The sequence below is a fragment of the Struthio camelus genome, chromosome 4 (assembly GCF_040807025.1).
Source record: "Struthio camelus isolate bStrCam1 chromosome 4, bStrCam1.hap1, whole genome shotgun sequence".
Taxonomy (NCBI): Eukaryota; Metazoa; Chordata; class Aves; order Struthioniformes; family Struthionidae; genus Struthio; species Struthio camelus.
Genome location: NC_090945.1, coordinates 54,538,834 through 54,555,166, shown reverse-complemented (window position 1 = coordinate 54,555,166; position 16,333 = coordinate 54,538,834).

Sequence of the window (16,333 nt, the reverse complement as noted above, 5' to 3'; positions counted from 1 at the left end):
TCCTGAGAACCATTTACCTGTATCATAAAGATAACTAATTAACTCCAGCTGAAAGAGTTATTATTTTACTAGGCAACATTGTACTCTGTTCACCCATTTTTATCATTTATTAAGAAGTGTTGTCAGCATGGTTCATCACATACCCATTGTACTCGTAAATGATAGAAGCTTGAATTCTGTAAATCAGTTCAGCTCATAAAAATGAGAGACTGATAATAGACAGACATACAGTACGCATCACTGCATAGGCTTTTTGTCACATCCCTTGCTGTCAGTTATACAACACACTCACTTTATCTAAGCCTAAATATATACATCCTTTCAACTCCTGAAATGCAGTCACAGGATTTTATTCTTTCCCTTCTATGTATTCTATATCACTACATCACTAACATCAGTAGACTCACAGATTTTTGTAGAGTACATTAGGTAAAAAATGAATCAAACATCTTTAACTGCTTCCTCTGAGCAGTTCCTGTGTCTGGTATCAAATGACATGACTTCCAAAGGGATAGTTACGTTGATTAATTTATATTGTGGACTCCACTGCACATCTTCATTTTACAAAGAGGTTTGGCTGACAAACATAATGTCTCCCTCTTTTGTACTTGTTCTGACTTTCCTTTGCATTGTTTGAGATATGGATTTAATTATCCAGGAAGTCTAAAGCTTAAAAGAGGAGGTCAGTACTTTTGTTTGCATCTGTAGCATTGCCTTCCTGGGAGGACTTTTTAAGACTCCATACTTTGTTTTGAACTTGAACATTAATAACTACGCTAGCTGCAGCATAGCAGTCAGTGGATGCTTCTACCTTACCAACTTGCACAGAGGAAAGAGAGAGGAATCAGGGTTTAATTTGTGTTGTTATGTTTTCAGGATCACAACTGTGTCCATATCATGCCTTAAACAGCTATAACACTCATATATATTGCCAACTGCCAATCACAGGCACAACGCATGCATAGAGAGGTTCTGGAGAACCTTGCATCCACATTTCAAGCACGGACCTCTAGCTGGAGCCCTCAGAGGTGACTTTAGTCTTGATTCTACCAGATGGAAAACCATTTCAACCTTACCAGGGATGTGCTCAAGTGAGTATTACAAGATTGCATGTATAGATGCAAGGCAAATCCACACCTAAAAGAACCCCTCTAGCACCCTAAATAGTTAATGTAAATGTACCAGATCTGCATCGTGGCTACTAAGCTCCCGTGTAATAAAAACATTTAAAAATACAAGAAACAAAACGCCTGGAAAATTGTCTTCTTTCAAGACAGCAAACCCTCCAGAATGCTGCCAGACACGTCAGTATGACAGTATGCTGCCAATACGTCCAGCTATGCACGTGGGTCAAAAATATTCCAGGGGAAATTTACTATTTCCAGGTAAGCAAAAGAGAAGGGGGAGAAATGAATTCAGCACTGTGTGAAAGTTAGAGCACCAATAAAAGTGACAGATTGAGCAATCCAGTACCATACTGACCTGAATACTGTTAAGCATTTCCAGTATTAGGTGAGTTCTAATCATCCTATAACCCATAAAGCGTACTAAGCATTCGCTGACCTTATCATAGATTATTTTTGCTGCTGCAGTGGAAGAAATACCACCACTTTCTCCTCTTCTTTAGATTACCTTCTACTTAATTCTGGAATTATTTCAGCCTTGGCTTCTGCCTTGGATCAGATGCACTGAAGATGGAACTAAATTAGGTTTCAGTATTAAGGAAAAATATGTTTTTCTCCAAAAGAAATTCTCCTTTCCACTAGGAGAATGTCCTTCTCCTACTATATTAAAACTAAAACAAAAAGTGAAAAACTGGGGATAGGTTACCTGTTCTATTATGTCATATTATAGACCATTCTGTTAATGCTATGAAAAAAAATTAGCTTTAATCATACTGACAGTCAACAGCTACATTTTCTAATGCTTTAATCTCTGCTAGGTTCATTCCTTCATTAAATAGATCGTTAAGGCACACTATCTGTACCTTTCTAGTGACATAATTCCATCGATTAATGTCATAGCATACAGGAAAGCAAAAGATCTCAGTAAAAGCTTTCATAAAGTTTTGGGGAGGGGGGAACTTGCTGAAGACTTCTTCATATTGCAAGTTAAAAAGTCTGTACACGAATCACATGTACAAACCACAGATCAAAGCAGGGACTATAATTAGACATTTTGAAACTTTTTAATTGCATTTCTCAAAAAGTGACAGAAGTCAAACATTAAACTCCAGCATATTAGTTAGTCCCTGTTTCCCCAAAAATTACCATCTTTTGAGGTAATAATAAAAAAGTTAATACTGACCTGTAAACAGTGTATATGCATTTCTCATCATGAATTTCACACTGCAAATTAAATGAAGCATTTATATATTAGTATACCATATTCTAATTCAGTATATTCCTTTATTTATTAATATTTTGCTACCAAACTATATAAATATATCAAAGGGAAATGAATACCTAGTTCTTTAACCAGACCTAGCACTGAACATCCAGAAAAGTCTGTGGGAAGTTCATATTTATAACAGCTGTATAAGCAGAGGCTAAAATAACTTTTTAAGAAAATTATTGCTCTTTAAATCATTGTATATAGTTTGGGCGTCTGTCAAAATCTGAAGTTTCAAAAGAAAATCAGTTTTTCTTGAAACAAATAGCTGGCTTTTGGTAATGCTATCATATTTCTAGTCAAGGAGGGAAGAGATGAGAAGGGAAGCAAAGAGAACAGAAATGCAAAGGAAAGGAAAACTTTAACAAGTATGTTCTCACTAAAAAGAAAAACAAGCTGTTTTGTATCAATGAAATGCTCCATTTGACACATGACACTTGAAACCACTTGCTACATTCACTTGAGTTCTAAATTCATTCTGGATGAGCAAAAGTGGTTGTTCTTTTTTTTTTTTTTGGTTGGAGTTATTATTAGCCAAAATGAAATAAGCCTCAGCTCCATTTCAGGCCTCAACTGCCCGAGAACCCCTTTCTCCTGCCTTCTCTCATCTTGCTCCTTCCCTGGTGAGAAATAATTCAAGAGCAATCCCCTCTGGCACTCTGAATTCTTGATCTGTAACTCCAAGGCAACTCCATACTCCCCTCTCTCTCCTGGTGCACCTACAGAAAGGCAAGCTAGCGTCTAGCTCTTTGTAAGTATCTACATGAAATATTAAGACTATAGACTGTTTACTGACACTACCCTTTCCTAACCTGGAAGTTCCTTTTTTGGGGGGGATCACCAAAATTGTAAGCAAATTATATTTTAATATGTTCGTAAATTTGTAAACTTCCTTCAGAGAATTACTTTTTTTGAGATTTTCTATTCAAGTTTTTATACCACGCATTGGCTATGAGCTTTTTCACAGGCAGCTTTGGTAGAGATCAGCTATTTGTCTTTCATTTATACAAATGCCTGAAATTTTTGTCCTTACCCCTGATGACTATGAACACTGTTTAGTGTTTCTCTGTTATTTATAATGTCTGTCTCATTAACTGGCTAAAATTGACACACTCTGATTTCCAATCTGCTAACAGATTGCATTAGCCAATGTCAAATCCAAATATTTAGTGATGCAGATCTGCATCCCGTTCTCATGATCTCAGATTCTGGTTTGCCATTTAAATATCCATGTCTCTCAGAAAATTCTGAAGGGAGAAAACATGAAGGGAGGCTGGCCTATATTTCATATTTATTTATTTCATCATTGTGGCTGGAGAACCCCTTTTCTAGGAACTCTTTCTGAAGACCTGAAAAGCTGTATAAACCAACTCAGGTGCTTTTTTTGTTATTTTTGCTATATTGGGGATTTCAGGATTGTGATTAAGAACTAATGAAATACATCAGCAAAACTTATTTTTCACACAGTATCTAAACAACCTTTGGTCTAATTTACATGAGTTTTTTTATGAACTTTTTAGTATTTGTGGATTGTTTCTTACTGGTTCATGAGAGAAACTATTTTCATAACTCACTAGTATTGTTTTGCAGGAATGTAAGATGCTATGCATTTAAAAAACCTTTGTTGGATGTTTAGGCAAACTCAGTTGCTAGCCTATGTTATATGACCACTGAAAGATGATCTGTTGCTTCAATATGTTGGTTTAATTTACAGCAGACCACCAGGAAAAAGTGAGCAGAATGGCCAAAGATAAATCACCTCTCCACAGACACTTCCGAGTTCTAAAAAACAGTGTCAACATACGGAAGAAGGGTAAAAACATAAGTAATGACTTGTTATGTGATGCTTCTGGTCACAGCATCTTTCCAAGATTCATCAAAAACCGCTGTATAAAAATGTGATTGGACATGTTGAATACGAGTGGTTGATACACAAGATACAGTAGCCCAAGGTCTTACTTTTGGTATATTTACACTGAAATTGAGATTTTTTGCAGCGTGATAGGCAAAGCTGAACTAACTTTGATTTAGCAAGCTCTGGGCAATCACAGGAACAACACTTGATGATGTAGCTGTGAGCATATGTTATAGAAGCCTGCCAGAGACCTTACGTATATACAGGTGGAAAGCTAGCCTGAATATATTTACTAGACTGAGGAATTCCAGCACAGGATGATTAACACAAAAGGCTTAATATCTACAAGTTGGGATAAACGGAATGAGAGGTGCATAAAAAAGAAATAGAAGGTGGAGCCAGGCCATAACCATGGCATTTTTGCAGCACAAATAGGATCCTAGCAACAGAGGGTATGATCACAGCAGAGCTGATAGGGCTCCGAAACCATCTGACATGGAGCCTGCCTGGAAAGCAGCACTCGGGAGAAGGGAACATGGAAAGATTTTGCTGGACTCCAGTTATCCCTGGCTGCCACCACAGTTCATCATACTTTCCAAGCAGCTGTGAGTGAAGGTATCCTTGACATCATTCTAATTTATACCAGGGGACAAATAAGCTGCCTGCACATGCAATACTAGAGGAATACAGAATTATCTTGTTTCCTTTCCCATCCCTGGCTGCCATCTAGCAGGACTGGCAGCATATATGGGCAAGAGTTCAGTGCTGAAAGCTCCTTGCCACTTGGCCTAGAGAGGAAAATATAGCAGCAAATTAGCACCAAGAAAATATTAGCCCTTGAAACCAAGTGAAATTCCTTTAGGAAATTGTGAGTTAAAAGGTCCTGTAGACAGCATAAGGAAATTATCCTCTGGGCATCAGTCATCAGGAGCTAGCTGGAGAGCTGCTTTATTAGCAGAGCAGGTATTTTCTTTCCAAAGGTAATCAGTCTGGATAAACACACTGATGTCTGAAAGTGTGCCTCTGCTTGAGAGGCAATCCTTTTAGAAATAGGTAGATGGAGGAGTGAGACAGGCGTCTTATAATTTCACAAGTTCATATACGTTGTTAACATTACACAGAGAGAGTGCACACGTTCTCACAACGAAGTTTCACAAATGACTAATAAACACATAAGGACAGAATAGCATTAAGTGAAACGGCATTTAAAGATAACTCTATTACTATTCTAGGTCCTATCTCACCAATTGTTACTAACATTTCAACAAATCTATTTAGCAACGAAAAAGCAGAAGATAGGTTAGAGCTCCTGTCCAAAGTAAAGTTAAGCTGATTTTTAAAAGACTGACAGAAAACAAAAAATAAGAAAACCCTGTAATAATTCCCACAGAAGAACTGCTATAGGCATATTTTAAATTCTCAGACACAGGTGGAAAACACATTGCATGTTTTCAGTTTTGATAACGTGAAAATTCCACAGAAATAGATTGATTATTTCAATATGAAGCAATATCTTCAGGCCTCCTTCTTATCTATTCTTCTGCAGCAGCTACCACAGCATCCAATGAGAAGAGAAACCCTGTGATTTTCTCTTTGTAACTTCATAAATTTTAATGTTTTCTTTTATTATTATGTCTATTAGACCTTTCTGTAAATGCTCAAAGTTGGTTTTCACATCCTTATGCACAGAACTCTGAGTGAAAGCGTTGTGCTGTTCAAAATCTATCAGATATACCACCATCGGCTTCAGCTCAGCTTCAGTATTCCAAGGAGACGTCCTGGTAGACAACTATATCTCTAATACTACATCACAATTTGTCATACCTCTTGACATTTCTTTTCTGCAGAGAGGCTGCAGACTGGATTAATGGAGTCATTAAAGGTCAAGGCTGGAAGACACTGCCCAGGGTTATGCAAGAAGGACCACATACGTTGCCCATATTAAGCCAGTACCAGTTTTTCATTCAAGAATCTCTACTAGGTTAAAATGCAAGTAACAGTCAGAGAAGAAAACACATCTGAAAGTTTTAAGTATTTTTGCTATTGTTATCTAAGAACTTCTGTAAGGCTGTGACGGCTTACCTGTCTATTCTAGCTCTAAGTAAATGGATCAGTTGCGAGCACTGAGAAAACAAAAAAAAAGTCAGTATGATGCTTTGTTACAAAAGTATGCTAAGACAGTCAGGGAAGGATAGTAGTGCAGGTCTGTTCTCCGTGAAGACTTTTAATGTAGCAGTGATGTTAATAAGGGCTTATCCTATTAAAATAGTTTCTGCATCATGCTGCCTTAGAGATACCCACTGTGGCTTTTAGACCCAATGTGGTCTTAGTGAGTGTCAAGGATTATCTCCCTCTGAGCGCTTGCAGCTGATGGCAGTTTGAAAGTCCTGGGAATTCAGTGGATGTGGTCTCCCCCAGCTGTTACTCACTAGTTGCTAGAAAACTCCCCAAGTCCTCCGAGCAGGCATTAGCCATGGATATCATGCAATAAAAATCACACCAAATGCAATTCCTTACACTTTTCAGTATTTCCCTTACTTACAAGCAAATGCTCTGTTAAATGTCACTACAAAATTTTCTTTTACCAACTGAAGCTAGACTGTGCATAGCTCTGTATAGCAGCATAACAAGCAGTAGACACAGAGCTATAAGTTCTCCTCCACTTGAATTATCTTTTTCTGATCTATATTTCAGACCATCTATTGCCTAGACTTAAGGCAGCAGTGGATGATGTATGCTTACTTACTACATACAATTGCCAAAACCTACCTCCATACACAGCCAGTAATGAAAAGAAGGCCCTCCTGAAGAGCAATGCAAAAAGCTTAAGTAAGGACCTTACCTCTTTCCCTCCTGATCGTTTAGCATTCTGGTAGTCCTGTACAGTAGGTATGCACCCCTCCTGCTCCTGGCAACATCTAAGCTTATCTCCGGTGCTGTGGTAGGTTCTCAGGCTCCCTTTATCAAATTCCAAAGGGATGGAAGGAGAATATGAAAAAGAAAATGCCCCATCTTTGGTCTAGATCAACATGTCAGAGACGGCAAGTTGCCAAATTTCAGGGAAGCTAGGTCATTCTCTACAGATGACTGCACTGGCTGAACACACTACTTCTTGGAGCATACACTGAAGCGGACCTGTTGAAGATCTCAACATAGGTAGCTATCTAGCAAAAACATAGCTCTTCTTTCCTGAAATTCAAATGAGAAAGCAGTGTTTCCTCCTTAAAGATCTCACATTTCCAGGAAGCACTTATCTGTTTGGCATATATCTAAGTTTCATCCTTAGAAGTATATTTCAGGAACACTTAGATTGTATTACTGTCCATGTACTGGTACCAGACTGTTGCCAACAGCTGAATCATTAAACTGCCTCAGATTGTTGAAAATGAAAAAGCTGTAAACAAAAATAAGGGAAAGGTATACACATGTACTTCCACCTAAAAATGCAACAGCTGATTTTGATAGTGGCTATCACAGGGGGAAAAAAAGAGCTGTAGGGAATGGCAGCCATAAAATTCAGCTGCATTGCAGGCAATCTGAACACCCAAAGTGTACTTGTCAGAACAATTTCAAATCTCCTTGAGTCTCTTCATACAAGTAAGCTGTTTTCATGATGAACGATGTGAGGCATCTATTAGTGAATATTGATGCTAAAAGTACATTCAAATAATTTGAGGACAAAATCTCTCTCCCTCCCACTAATAAATGCATAAATAGTGAAATTGGCCATATTTCTTCCAGAACTGTGATAAAAATGACTGAGAAGATACAAGTTTTGGAGTATGCTATAATAACAGTATTTATTCTTTTGCCTAATTTTGATGCTAACTGGATGACATGCGTTTCAGAAATGTTGAGAACCCAGTAGTCTTCCCAAGTGACTCCACCCAGGGGTACCATGAAGATGTATTATAATGATGTCCCTAGGAAGCAGAATGCCTTCTTGCAATGGTACATGATATGCACAGTATTGTGCTTATCTATAAACAAAATATTGTTTAAACAAAGGAAAACTTCAAAAGTCAAGAAAAACAAGATGTGATTCTTCATCCTTGGCTATTTCCTTTCTGATTTTTTCTTCTCTTCCTTGTCACTCTTTCTTTCTAACTTTCCTTGTCTTTTCTCTGTTTTTCTTTGACGTCCTTTTCTTTCACCTTTCAATTTTTCATTTCTTTGATGAAGTAACTTCTATGGTGGGCAACAAAAATGGTATGTCTTTGGTCAGAATTATTATATATAATTAAAATAATTAAATGTTGTGTATATATTCTTGAACTAAATAACAATTAATAGCTGGAGAAAAACTTTGAAAATCATTTCATGCAAAAGTTTCTAGGATTATTTCTTCTAAAGGATTTTCATGAACTATCAGTTACTTTTAGTGCTAGGTTACAGAGTTAACAGTACAATTAAACAAGTGTTAATTATGTGACATTATACGTCTTTCATAAAGGAGACGATTTCCCATCTTTACACTGAGTCATTTCAAGCCATTCAGTAGAATGTGAAATTTCTCTCTGAAATTTTATTATAGGGAACATATATAACAGGCACTGACAGTGCTGCTGAATTTACTTTGTTCCATCATTTAGCTTTAGTAACAAAAATATCTCTCTGCTTTCTTCATCCCATATGAACACCTTTGCCCTAATGACCCTTGCAGTTTTTTTAAAGCACTGCTTCTCAGCTCTTTGAAAGCTCTTTCCCCAAGCTCATTTTACTAGTGCAGATGTGAATGAAAACTGAGCATTTTATAATTTGGCTTTTAAACTGACTCAGCTCAAATAAGTAGACGCTGTCAGTAACATTAAGAAATATGTAGACTCACATTCAAAGATGGGAATATTGTACTGTAACATGCCTTCCCTGATAATCAGAGTTGGTTGTACTATATTATACCCGTAAGATAATACAATTGTATTGTATTTTCAGACTCCCTTAACCCTGCCTTCTCCCTGGTATATCGCTAACTCTGTGCTGGCATAATTTACATACTAGAAGGTCAGAAGGAGGCATAAGTTAAATCAGATAGGGAACATACATACACACTTAATATCTAAGAAAGGGCTGATCAAAGAGGAATCAAAAGCAACCAGATCACTAGCCTAGAGACCATGGCATTAGAGCTAAGAGAACATGGTAAAAGAGGAAAGAAGAGCAGTAGCGACTGTTCTGAACTTTGGAGACTGATGGGCAATGTCATATGTGGACAGGAGAGGAAATAGCACTTCACACATCTAGGGAAAACACCTGAACAGCTGCAAAGGAGCCATGCCAAAACATTGAGTCAGCTATCACAACTGTACTTTGCAGAGAGATGAAATATGAACAAAATCTGAAGCAGTGCCCTGACACAGGACAAAACATGGATGCCAGAAACTCGCTATCTCCATGGCCGTGACGTTTCCACATGCCCCATTTTATGTAGGATGAAATGGAAGCTTTGTGGGCACAGAAACGGTCTGAGCTACTGCTGACTTATCCCTCAGGGGTGATAGTCTGCCAACACACCCCGGAGTGGCAGCTACTGCTGTTTGTAGCCACATCCTTCTTATGACCCCTGCATGTAGGTCAGAGATTGGTGGCAGGTTGTCCAGGACAGAATGCAATTAACCTGATTTTCATTTCAATTTATATTGCCAGAATGAAGCAAAGCCAAAGGATTAAGAGATGTCCCCTTGACATTTCTGTCTGTATCATTTTACAACTGATCAAAGCAAGGGAAAACATTTCTACTTCTACTCAGTAACATAGTCGTATAAACTGTGGGTGTGGTAGAGTACAGTTTCTTGCATTATTATTCAGGATTGGCCTTATCAAGGAATTTTGTTAGATTGCTACGAACTTCTCCTTCCTTAGAAATGGGAAGGACAAGTATCACAGCTTGAACATTGTCTGTGCTTCTTTTAATTGCTTGCTATGGGCATTTTTTCTTGAACTTCCTTTAATATTTGTTGGCTAAGATTTTGAGCAGAACAAAGTCCAGGATCCCCTTAAGGTACAAATGAAAACTACTGGAACCAAAGAAATGGGTCACCGTAAGTTTCCTTAGCAAGAGCCAAAGAAAGTCCCTCCTTCTGTAAATGGACACAATGCTCATTTGTTCCATTTGCAAGTTGGATTATAGGACCTTCATGGAAGGGAAATCTTTAGTTTTCTTAATTTTGTATGCCATGGAGCATATTGCTGAGTCACAAAAAAACCCACTTCTCTTCAAAAGAAAATGTACTTAGTTACACTTTCAACTTGATTTCATTCCACGATTTTCATGGCCTTAGGTGTAACGCAAATAAGTAAATTGCTATGTCTGGCTTAAACTATAACGTCTACATTCATCTACATTTTAGGAAGCTAATTAACATTACCAATGAAATGTAAAGGTCTATTGGCACAACAGCAATCTAAGCAGCTATACAGAGATTTTGTGGATCAATCTAAAGAGCTTTGCTACCTAAGTTCCGCTGATGTCATAGTTTAAGTAGTTAAACACTGATTTGGCTCTAGGCCCTGATTCCTAACGTCACAGTGGCAAACCAATTTCCTGCCTGCTCTGCATCACCACAGCTCCATTAAAATCAATGTATCAAGTTAATAGACTTTAATGTAGTATTGACCTAGGCCATCATTTTTGTAAGAACTGGTATGATGGAAAGACATCCTAATATACAAGGTTTGTAATACAGACATGGGCTGTCTTTAAATTGTTAATGAAAGTAATTGTATTCCCTTTCATATTTCAAAATATCTTATCTCTTTGTTTTCCTTAAAGGAGCCCATTTTTCATAAACACAGCCAATACAACTTCTTTTCACCATTAAGGAGTAATCCATCAACAGCTATGGCAAACTAAACAGTAGGCTAAATACAAGTATAAATCTCAGTAGTACTGGTGTTTTCATGCTGTGTGTCATGTAGACCTATTTAGAATCACAGACTGCCCTTGATCCGTGGGCAGCTTCCCATAAGCTTCCCTGGGAGCCTCACATGTACATCAACAGAAGCTTTTCAATATCTGTTATTGTCACTCCAGTCATGTAACGCTGGTTTGAACACAGCTGTTCAAACCAATGTTTTGAGTTCCCAAGCTTTAGGTTAAAATACATTTTGTCATGATTTTTTGTTGAAAATAAAAGTCACTTTTAAAATAATATTAGCTGTATCTGTAGTGTCCTAAAATATTGAGCAAAGTACAAATGAATATGCACTTAATTGAAACAGATCTATTCCAATATGCTAAAGAAAGAGGAAAAAAATCATATGAAAAGTCTGTCTGAAACCCGTTTCACACATATTTAGAAATAATATATGTACAAAATACTGAAGCTAGAGTACTGGGGCTTTTGGGGGCAGATGATTTTTAAATGCAATGACCAATGTTGGATATGCCTCAGAAATCAGAAGCCAATAAAGAGCAGATTAGTTGTATCATTTATTATAAAACAACTGGGCTGAATGTACTGAAAAGGATCTAGACTGAACGCTGAATCAAAGTAAATCAATTTTAACAGAGCAAAGCTCTGACTTGATCAAGGAAACTTTGCCTGACCGCACAAAAGGTCTTACAGTTGACTTGAACCACTAATAAAACCACCCTGTTGGAAGCACAATTCATTACCTGACAAACAACTTACCTCTGGCTCCTTGAACTCTTGTTGTCTGTTGATCTCCTTTTACATGTTTATCTCCTCTCTCTCAACTAACTAAGCTCCTAAGAGGACCTCAGGAGAATCGGACAACAGGCCTTGTATATATTTTAAAAGAAAGATAAACCAATATTTTCATTTATATAATTAAAGTGTAGGCTTATCTTCTTTTTTCATTTGCAATGTTCAGAAAGGGGTCAATCTTTCAGGTTGATAGCTAGAACTTTCAGAGCTGATAAGAGACACAACGACATGTAAGTGATAAAAAATGAAGTCTAGCTTTATTTGGAAATCTTAACTAAAACCAGAGGACTTAATTTCTAAACCTCATGACTGTTCTGAACATAACGTCTTCATTTGGATGAAATATGGATGAAAGGAACTGAAGATGAGTGGTTATCAAAATGCAGCAACACTGCACAGAAGAGAGTGAGGAACTGCACTGTCATAAAGCAATGTTCAAAGTAAAACCTAAGAATGCATCTTTAGAAAGAAGCTTCAGGAGTTCAGCACAGAGGATACCATAAAAGGAAGTTTTGTATGTTTTTTTAAGTAAGTAAGTGCTGGGTTTCTTCCCAGAAATACAAAGTATGCAGGTGTCAAATAATGGGAAGAAACAAAACAATGTTATTCTGTTTTTTTCTAGGTTGGAAAAAAATGTAGCTCCTAGGTTTATTAGCAAATATCTATTTCCTTTCTTCTGAGATTTATAGTCTCATTCCTGTAATCTTCAAAAACCTTAGCTGAAACTAAGAGGGAATTAGACCTATTAAAATACCTGGATAATAATAAAAAGGAAAAAGAAAATAGACACAAGTGGGAATCTAGAACAAAGAAGCCAGAAAAAGCAGAAGGTTTTTTATAAAAAACCCTTCAACCTACAAAGGCCAAAGCAGAAAGGTCAGAGTACAAAATGCTATTAAGTAAGCTGATACATACCAGCACAGATTAATTGCAACGGGAAAGTACCTACCAGCAAGAGAAAAAGCAAAAATTGGACTGCTGCAATATTCAGAAAGGGAAAATTACCAAGAAATAAGACTCAGAAAGTTGGAAGGTCTTGTTTTTCAACATTTGTCTTCACTAAGACATTTATGAGCACAATTAATAAAATACGAAAGGAGTAACATGTTTCTAGGAAAAAAAGTTAACCCATTTTAAGAATTTGAGAGATTACAAGGATATAAGATGCAGATAACACAGATTCGTCAAGAAAAAATCATGTCAAATGATGTCTAATTTCCTCCTGTATCAAGGGTTACAGGCACTGGCAATCAAAATGATTTTGACATATCAAAAAAAAAAAGACTAACACAAGGACAAAAATCAGTAAGGCCATGTGCAATGACTACAATTAGGAACTTAATTGCAGATATGCAGCATGGAGGATAGCTTGTTGGACAGTAGCCCCTAAAAAGAGGATCTAGGGGTTACCTAATCTGAATGTGTCAACAATTTCAGGAAATACCAACATCATCCTGGGAAGATAGCCCAGAGGATATGTGAAAATAAGCACACAAAAAAATAATCCCTCTCTCTATTCGGAACTGGAAGAGCCTTGGCTGTAGCCAAGTTTTGAGCTGTCACCTCAGAAAAAATATGAATCTCTTCAGGGAAGCCCAGAAGGGAGCAATGAGAGTGATCAGAAACCATGACTTAAAAAGAGAGATGGACTAGCTAAGGGCTGTCTAGCTTGGAGAGAAAAGGGAGAACAATCCATGGTCTCAAAGCATGTACTAGACATCAAAGAGAAAATAAAATAATATTTTTTCCATTCCAAGTTAGAAGAAGTACTATACTGCAGCAAGATCAAGGTTAGATATTAGGGGAGACTGCATACAGAAAAAGACAGCAAAGCATAGAGTAAATTGTCTGGGTGTCTTCATCTTTACAGGTCTGTAGCAACAGGTTAGAGGAATATCTATCAGAAAGAAAATAAGTACAGCTAGTGAAATGGACTAACACGATTCCCTTCCATTCCATCTTCCTTTGACTTTGTTAAGCTACGGAATCTGAACGTCGGCCCCCTACACCTTGTCTGGTAATGAAACAATTAAAAAATACCTTAAGGTCTACCTCTACACTACCCTTAGGTGCAGAGTACATCTACTGACATAGCATAATTTTCCTGGGAACGTTGCTTACCAATAAGTGGGTTTGTTCATGTTGGCAGTAAATAGAATAAGAATTTGAATTTCATTCTACTAAAATAGAGGAACTATTTTCTTTCACTGAAAATTAGAAACATAAGCAAATAGCAAATTTACCACTAAACAGGAACACCTGAAACAGCTTTAATATTAGCAATTCTGATGACTCAGTATTCCGCAGCACGGGTTGTATAGGATAAAGACAATCCTATCCACATGATATATTATTACACCATTGGGTAGATATGAAGCATCCATCACTGGCCATTGCTGGAACTGGGTATGGAAATCACTGAAGCTTTATTCTGTTTTGGAACAACATTTTCTTATGTGCCCAATCTCCCCAGCAACTGACCTTCCTAAAGCCTCATTAATTATCTATAGCCTTAGTCCTGCAAACACTCGCATACCTAGCAATAAACTCATGAGTGTTTGCAGAACCGGGACAGAAGAAACCTAACAGTTTTGGTGACAGATTTCTACTCTTTACTAACATATAAACATCTGAAGTTTCAGTATAAGCTGCCATTGAAAAGCCGGTCTTGCTTGAGGACTTTAAAATAATTTTTCATTATTTATATATACCAAAAGAAGCAAAAACTACCTTACTCTAATGCTCTCTTAATGTGTTTGGAAGTTTGAGTAGCCTTCATCAGAATCTTTACAATGAGATAGAGAAAGAAGAAAATACACAGTAAAGAATGGGTTGAATTTTTGAAAGTTATCACTGTAGGGTTTACTCTGCTCTCGCTTCTGCATAGAATTGTCCCAAAAGGCTTTGGAAAATTAGGATTCCCTTGAACCTCATCCATGCCCTTTAATCCCAGGCTACTCATTCACTTAGAGCAGGAATGTTTTACGATCTACCTATATTCTTCACACAGCCTACCTACTCTTGACTGATGGAAATGCACTCTAAATTTTGCTGGGAATTGGCTAAATCTCCTGGGACAGCCCTAAATCAAGGGAAAGCAAATGCACTGTGCCTAGGTTCACTGAGTGTGCTTTGGCTGAAGCTGAGGATTTTGCCAAATGAGCAAATTTTAACTGTAAGCACTGCTACTAATCTAACTTGGCTGCAATTTGTGCCTGTTTTCAGAGGGTTGGAGGTAATAAATGGAGATAGAGCAGCCTGTAATCTTTTTCTTTAACACTTAGACAAATATAGCACCTGGGTTCAAAAAGAGTTACGGGAGAAAAAAACAAGGTGCTTTAATATTTCTGTATAAAAAGGTCTGTATTGCTGTTTCTTGTGCTGACCTAGTTAGCAGTATAGGTCCTTGTATAGGTTTGGGGGTAAATTTTCAAAAGTGCACTTTGATTTTGAAGTATCATTTTGAAAAATAATGTTCTCAATTTTAGAACATTACATCCCATTGACTATCTCTGAGATGCAGAGCTCAAATTGAACGGTAACAGATTTTCAAAGATATATAGGAAACTGTCAGAAGATATACACAATGGAATATTTAAAGGTACATAAACACATCAGGTATTTATCTTCTATTACAATATGAGAAAACATCAGTTGTTAGTAACAGTCCTGAACAAAGGCCAAAGCTTATAAAGAGCAGCCTTCCTTGTATGATGTAAATTGATATTCATAGCACTGGTGCAAGAAGCAGACTGGCTAGACAGATCAACATTTACCTCACTTTGTGGTGCAGCACCTATGGGTCTGTGTAGCAGATACAAACCTTCAGAAAGAGAAGCAGTTCCTCTGGGCTTTGAAAACTTACTCAAGAAAACAGCTGTTCTCCAGAAGTCAATGCTATTCTTGCTTTGTTTGCCATTAATGAATCTTAGCAACTGCTTAAATCTTGTGGTGAAGTAAATGCAATTTCCTACCTTGTTGTTTAAGGTTCTCTTTTGTACACATAGTGTTCTTGACCCCTGAAGCAGAATGAATTGTTAGACAACATCACAGAAGAAATTTAGTTTTGCTTACCTTCTTTCAGTTACCCCGGCCATAGACTGCTGAAACCGTAGCTTAAAGTCAGTATCAGAAAGCTTTTGTGCAACTTTCATATTTAGATTTTAGAAATGTTCTGAAATACGTTTAGCAAATTCATGTAAAGTTTCCATGTGATCTCAGATGATTTTTCTAACTTCTTTCTTCCCAGCGGAATCCACAATGAAAGGAATAGATGAGTCATTTGTCAAACTGATTTCAAATAAAGTTTCCAATGAATAAGTTCCAAATGAAAATACACAGTTACTGTTAAATCTTGTCTTTAGCTGACATATAGTACTAAAAAAATGAAATGAACAGGACAAGTATCATGATCTTATAA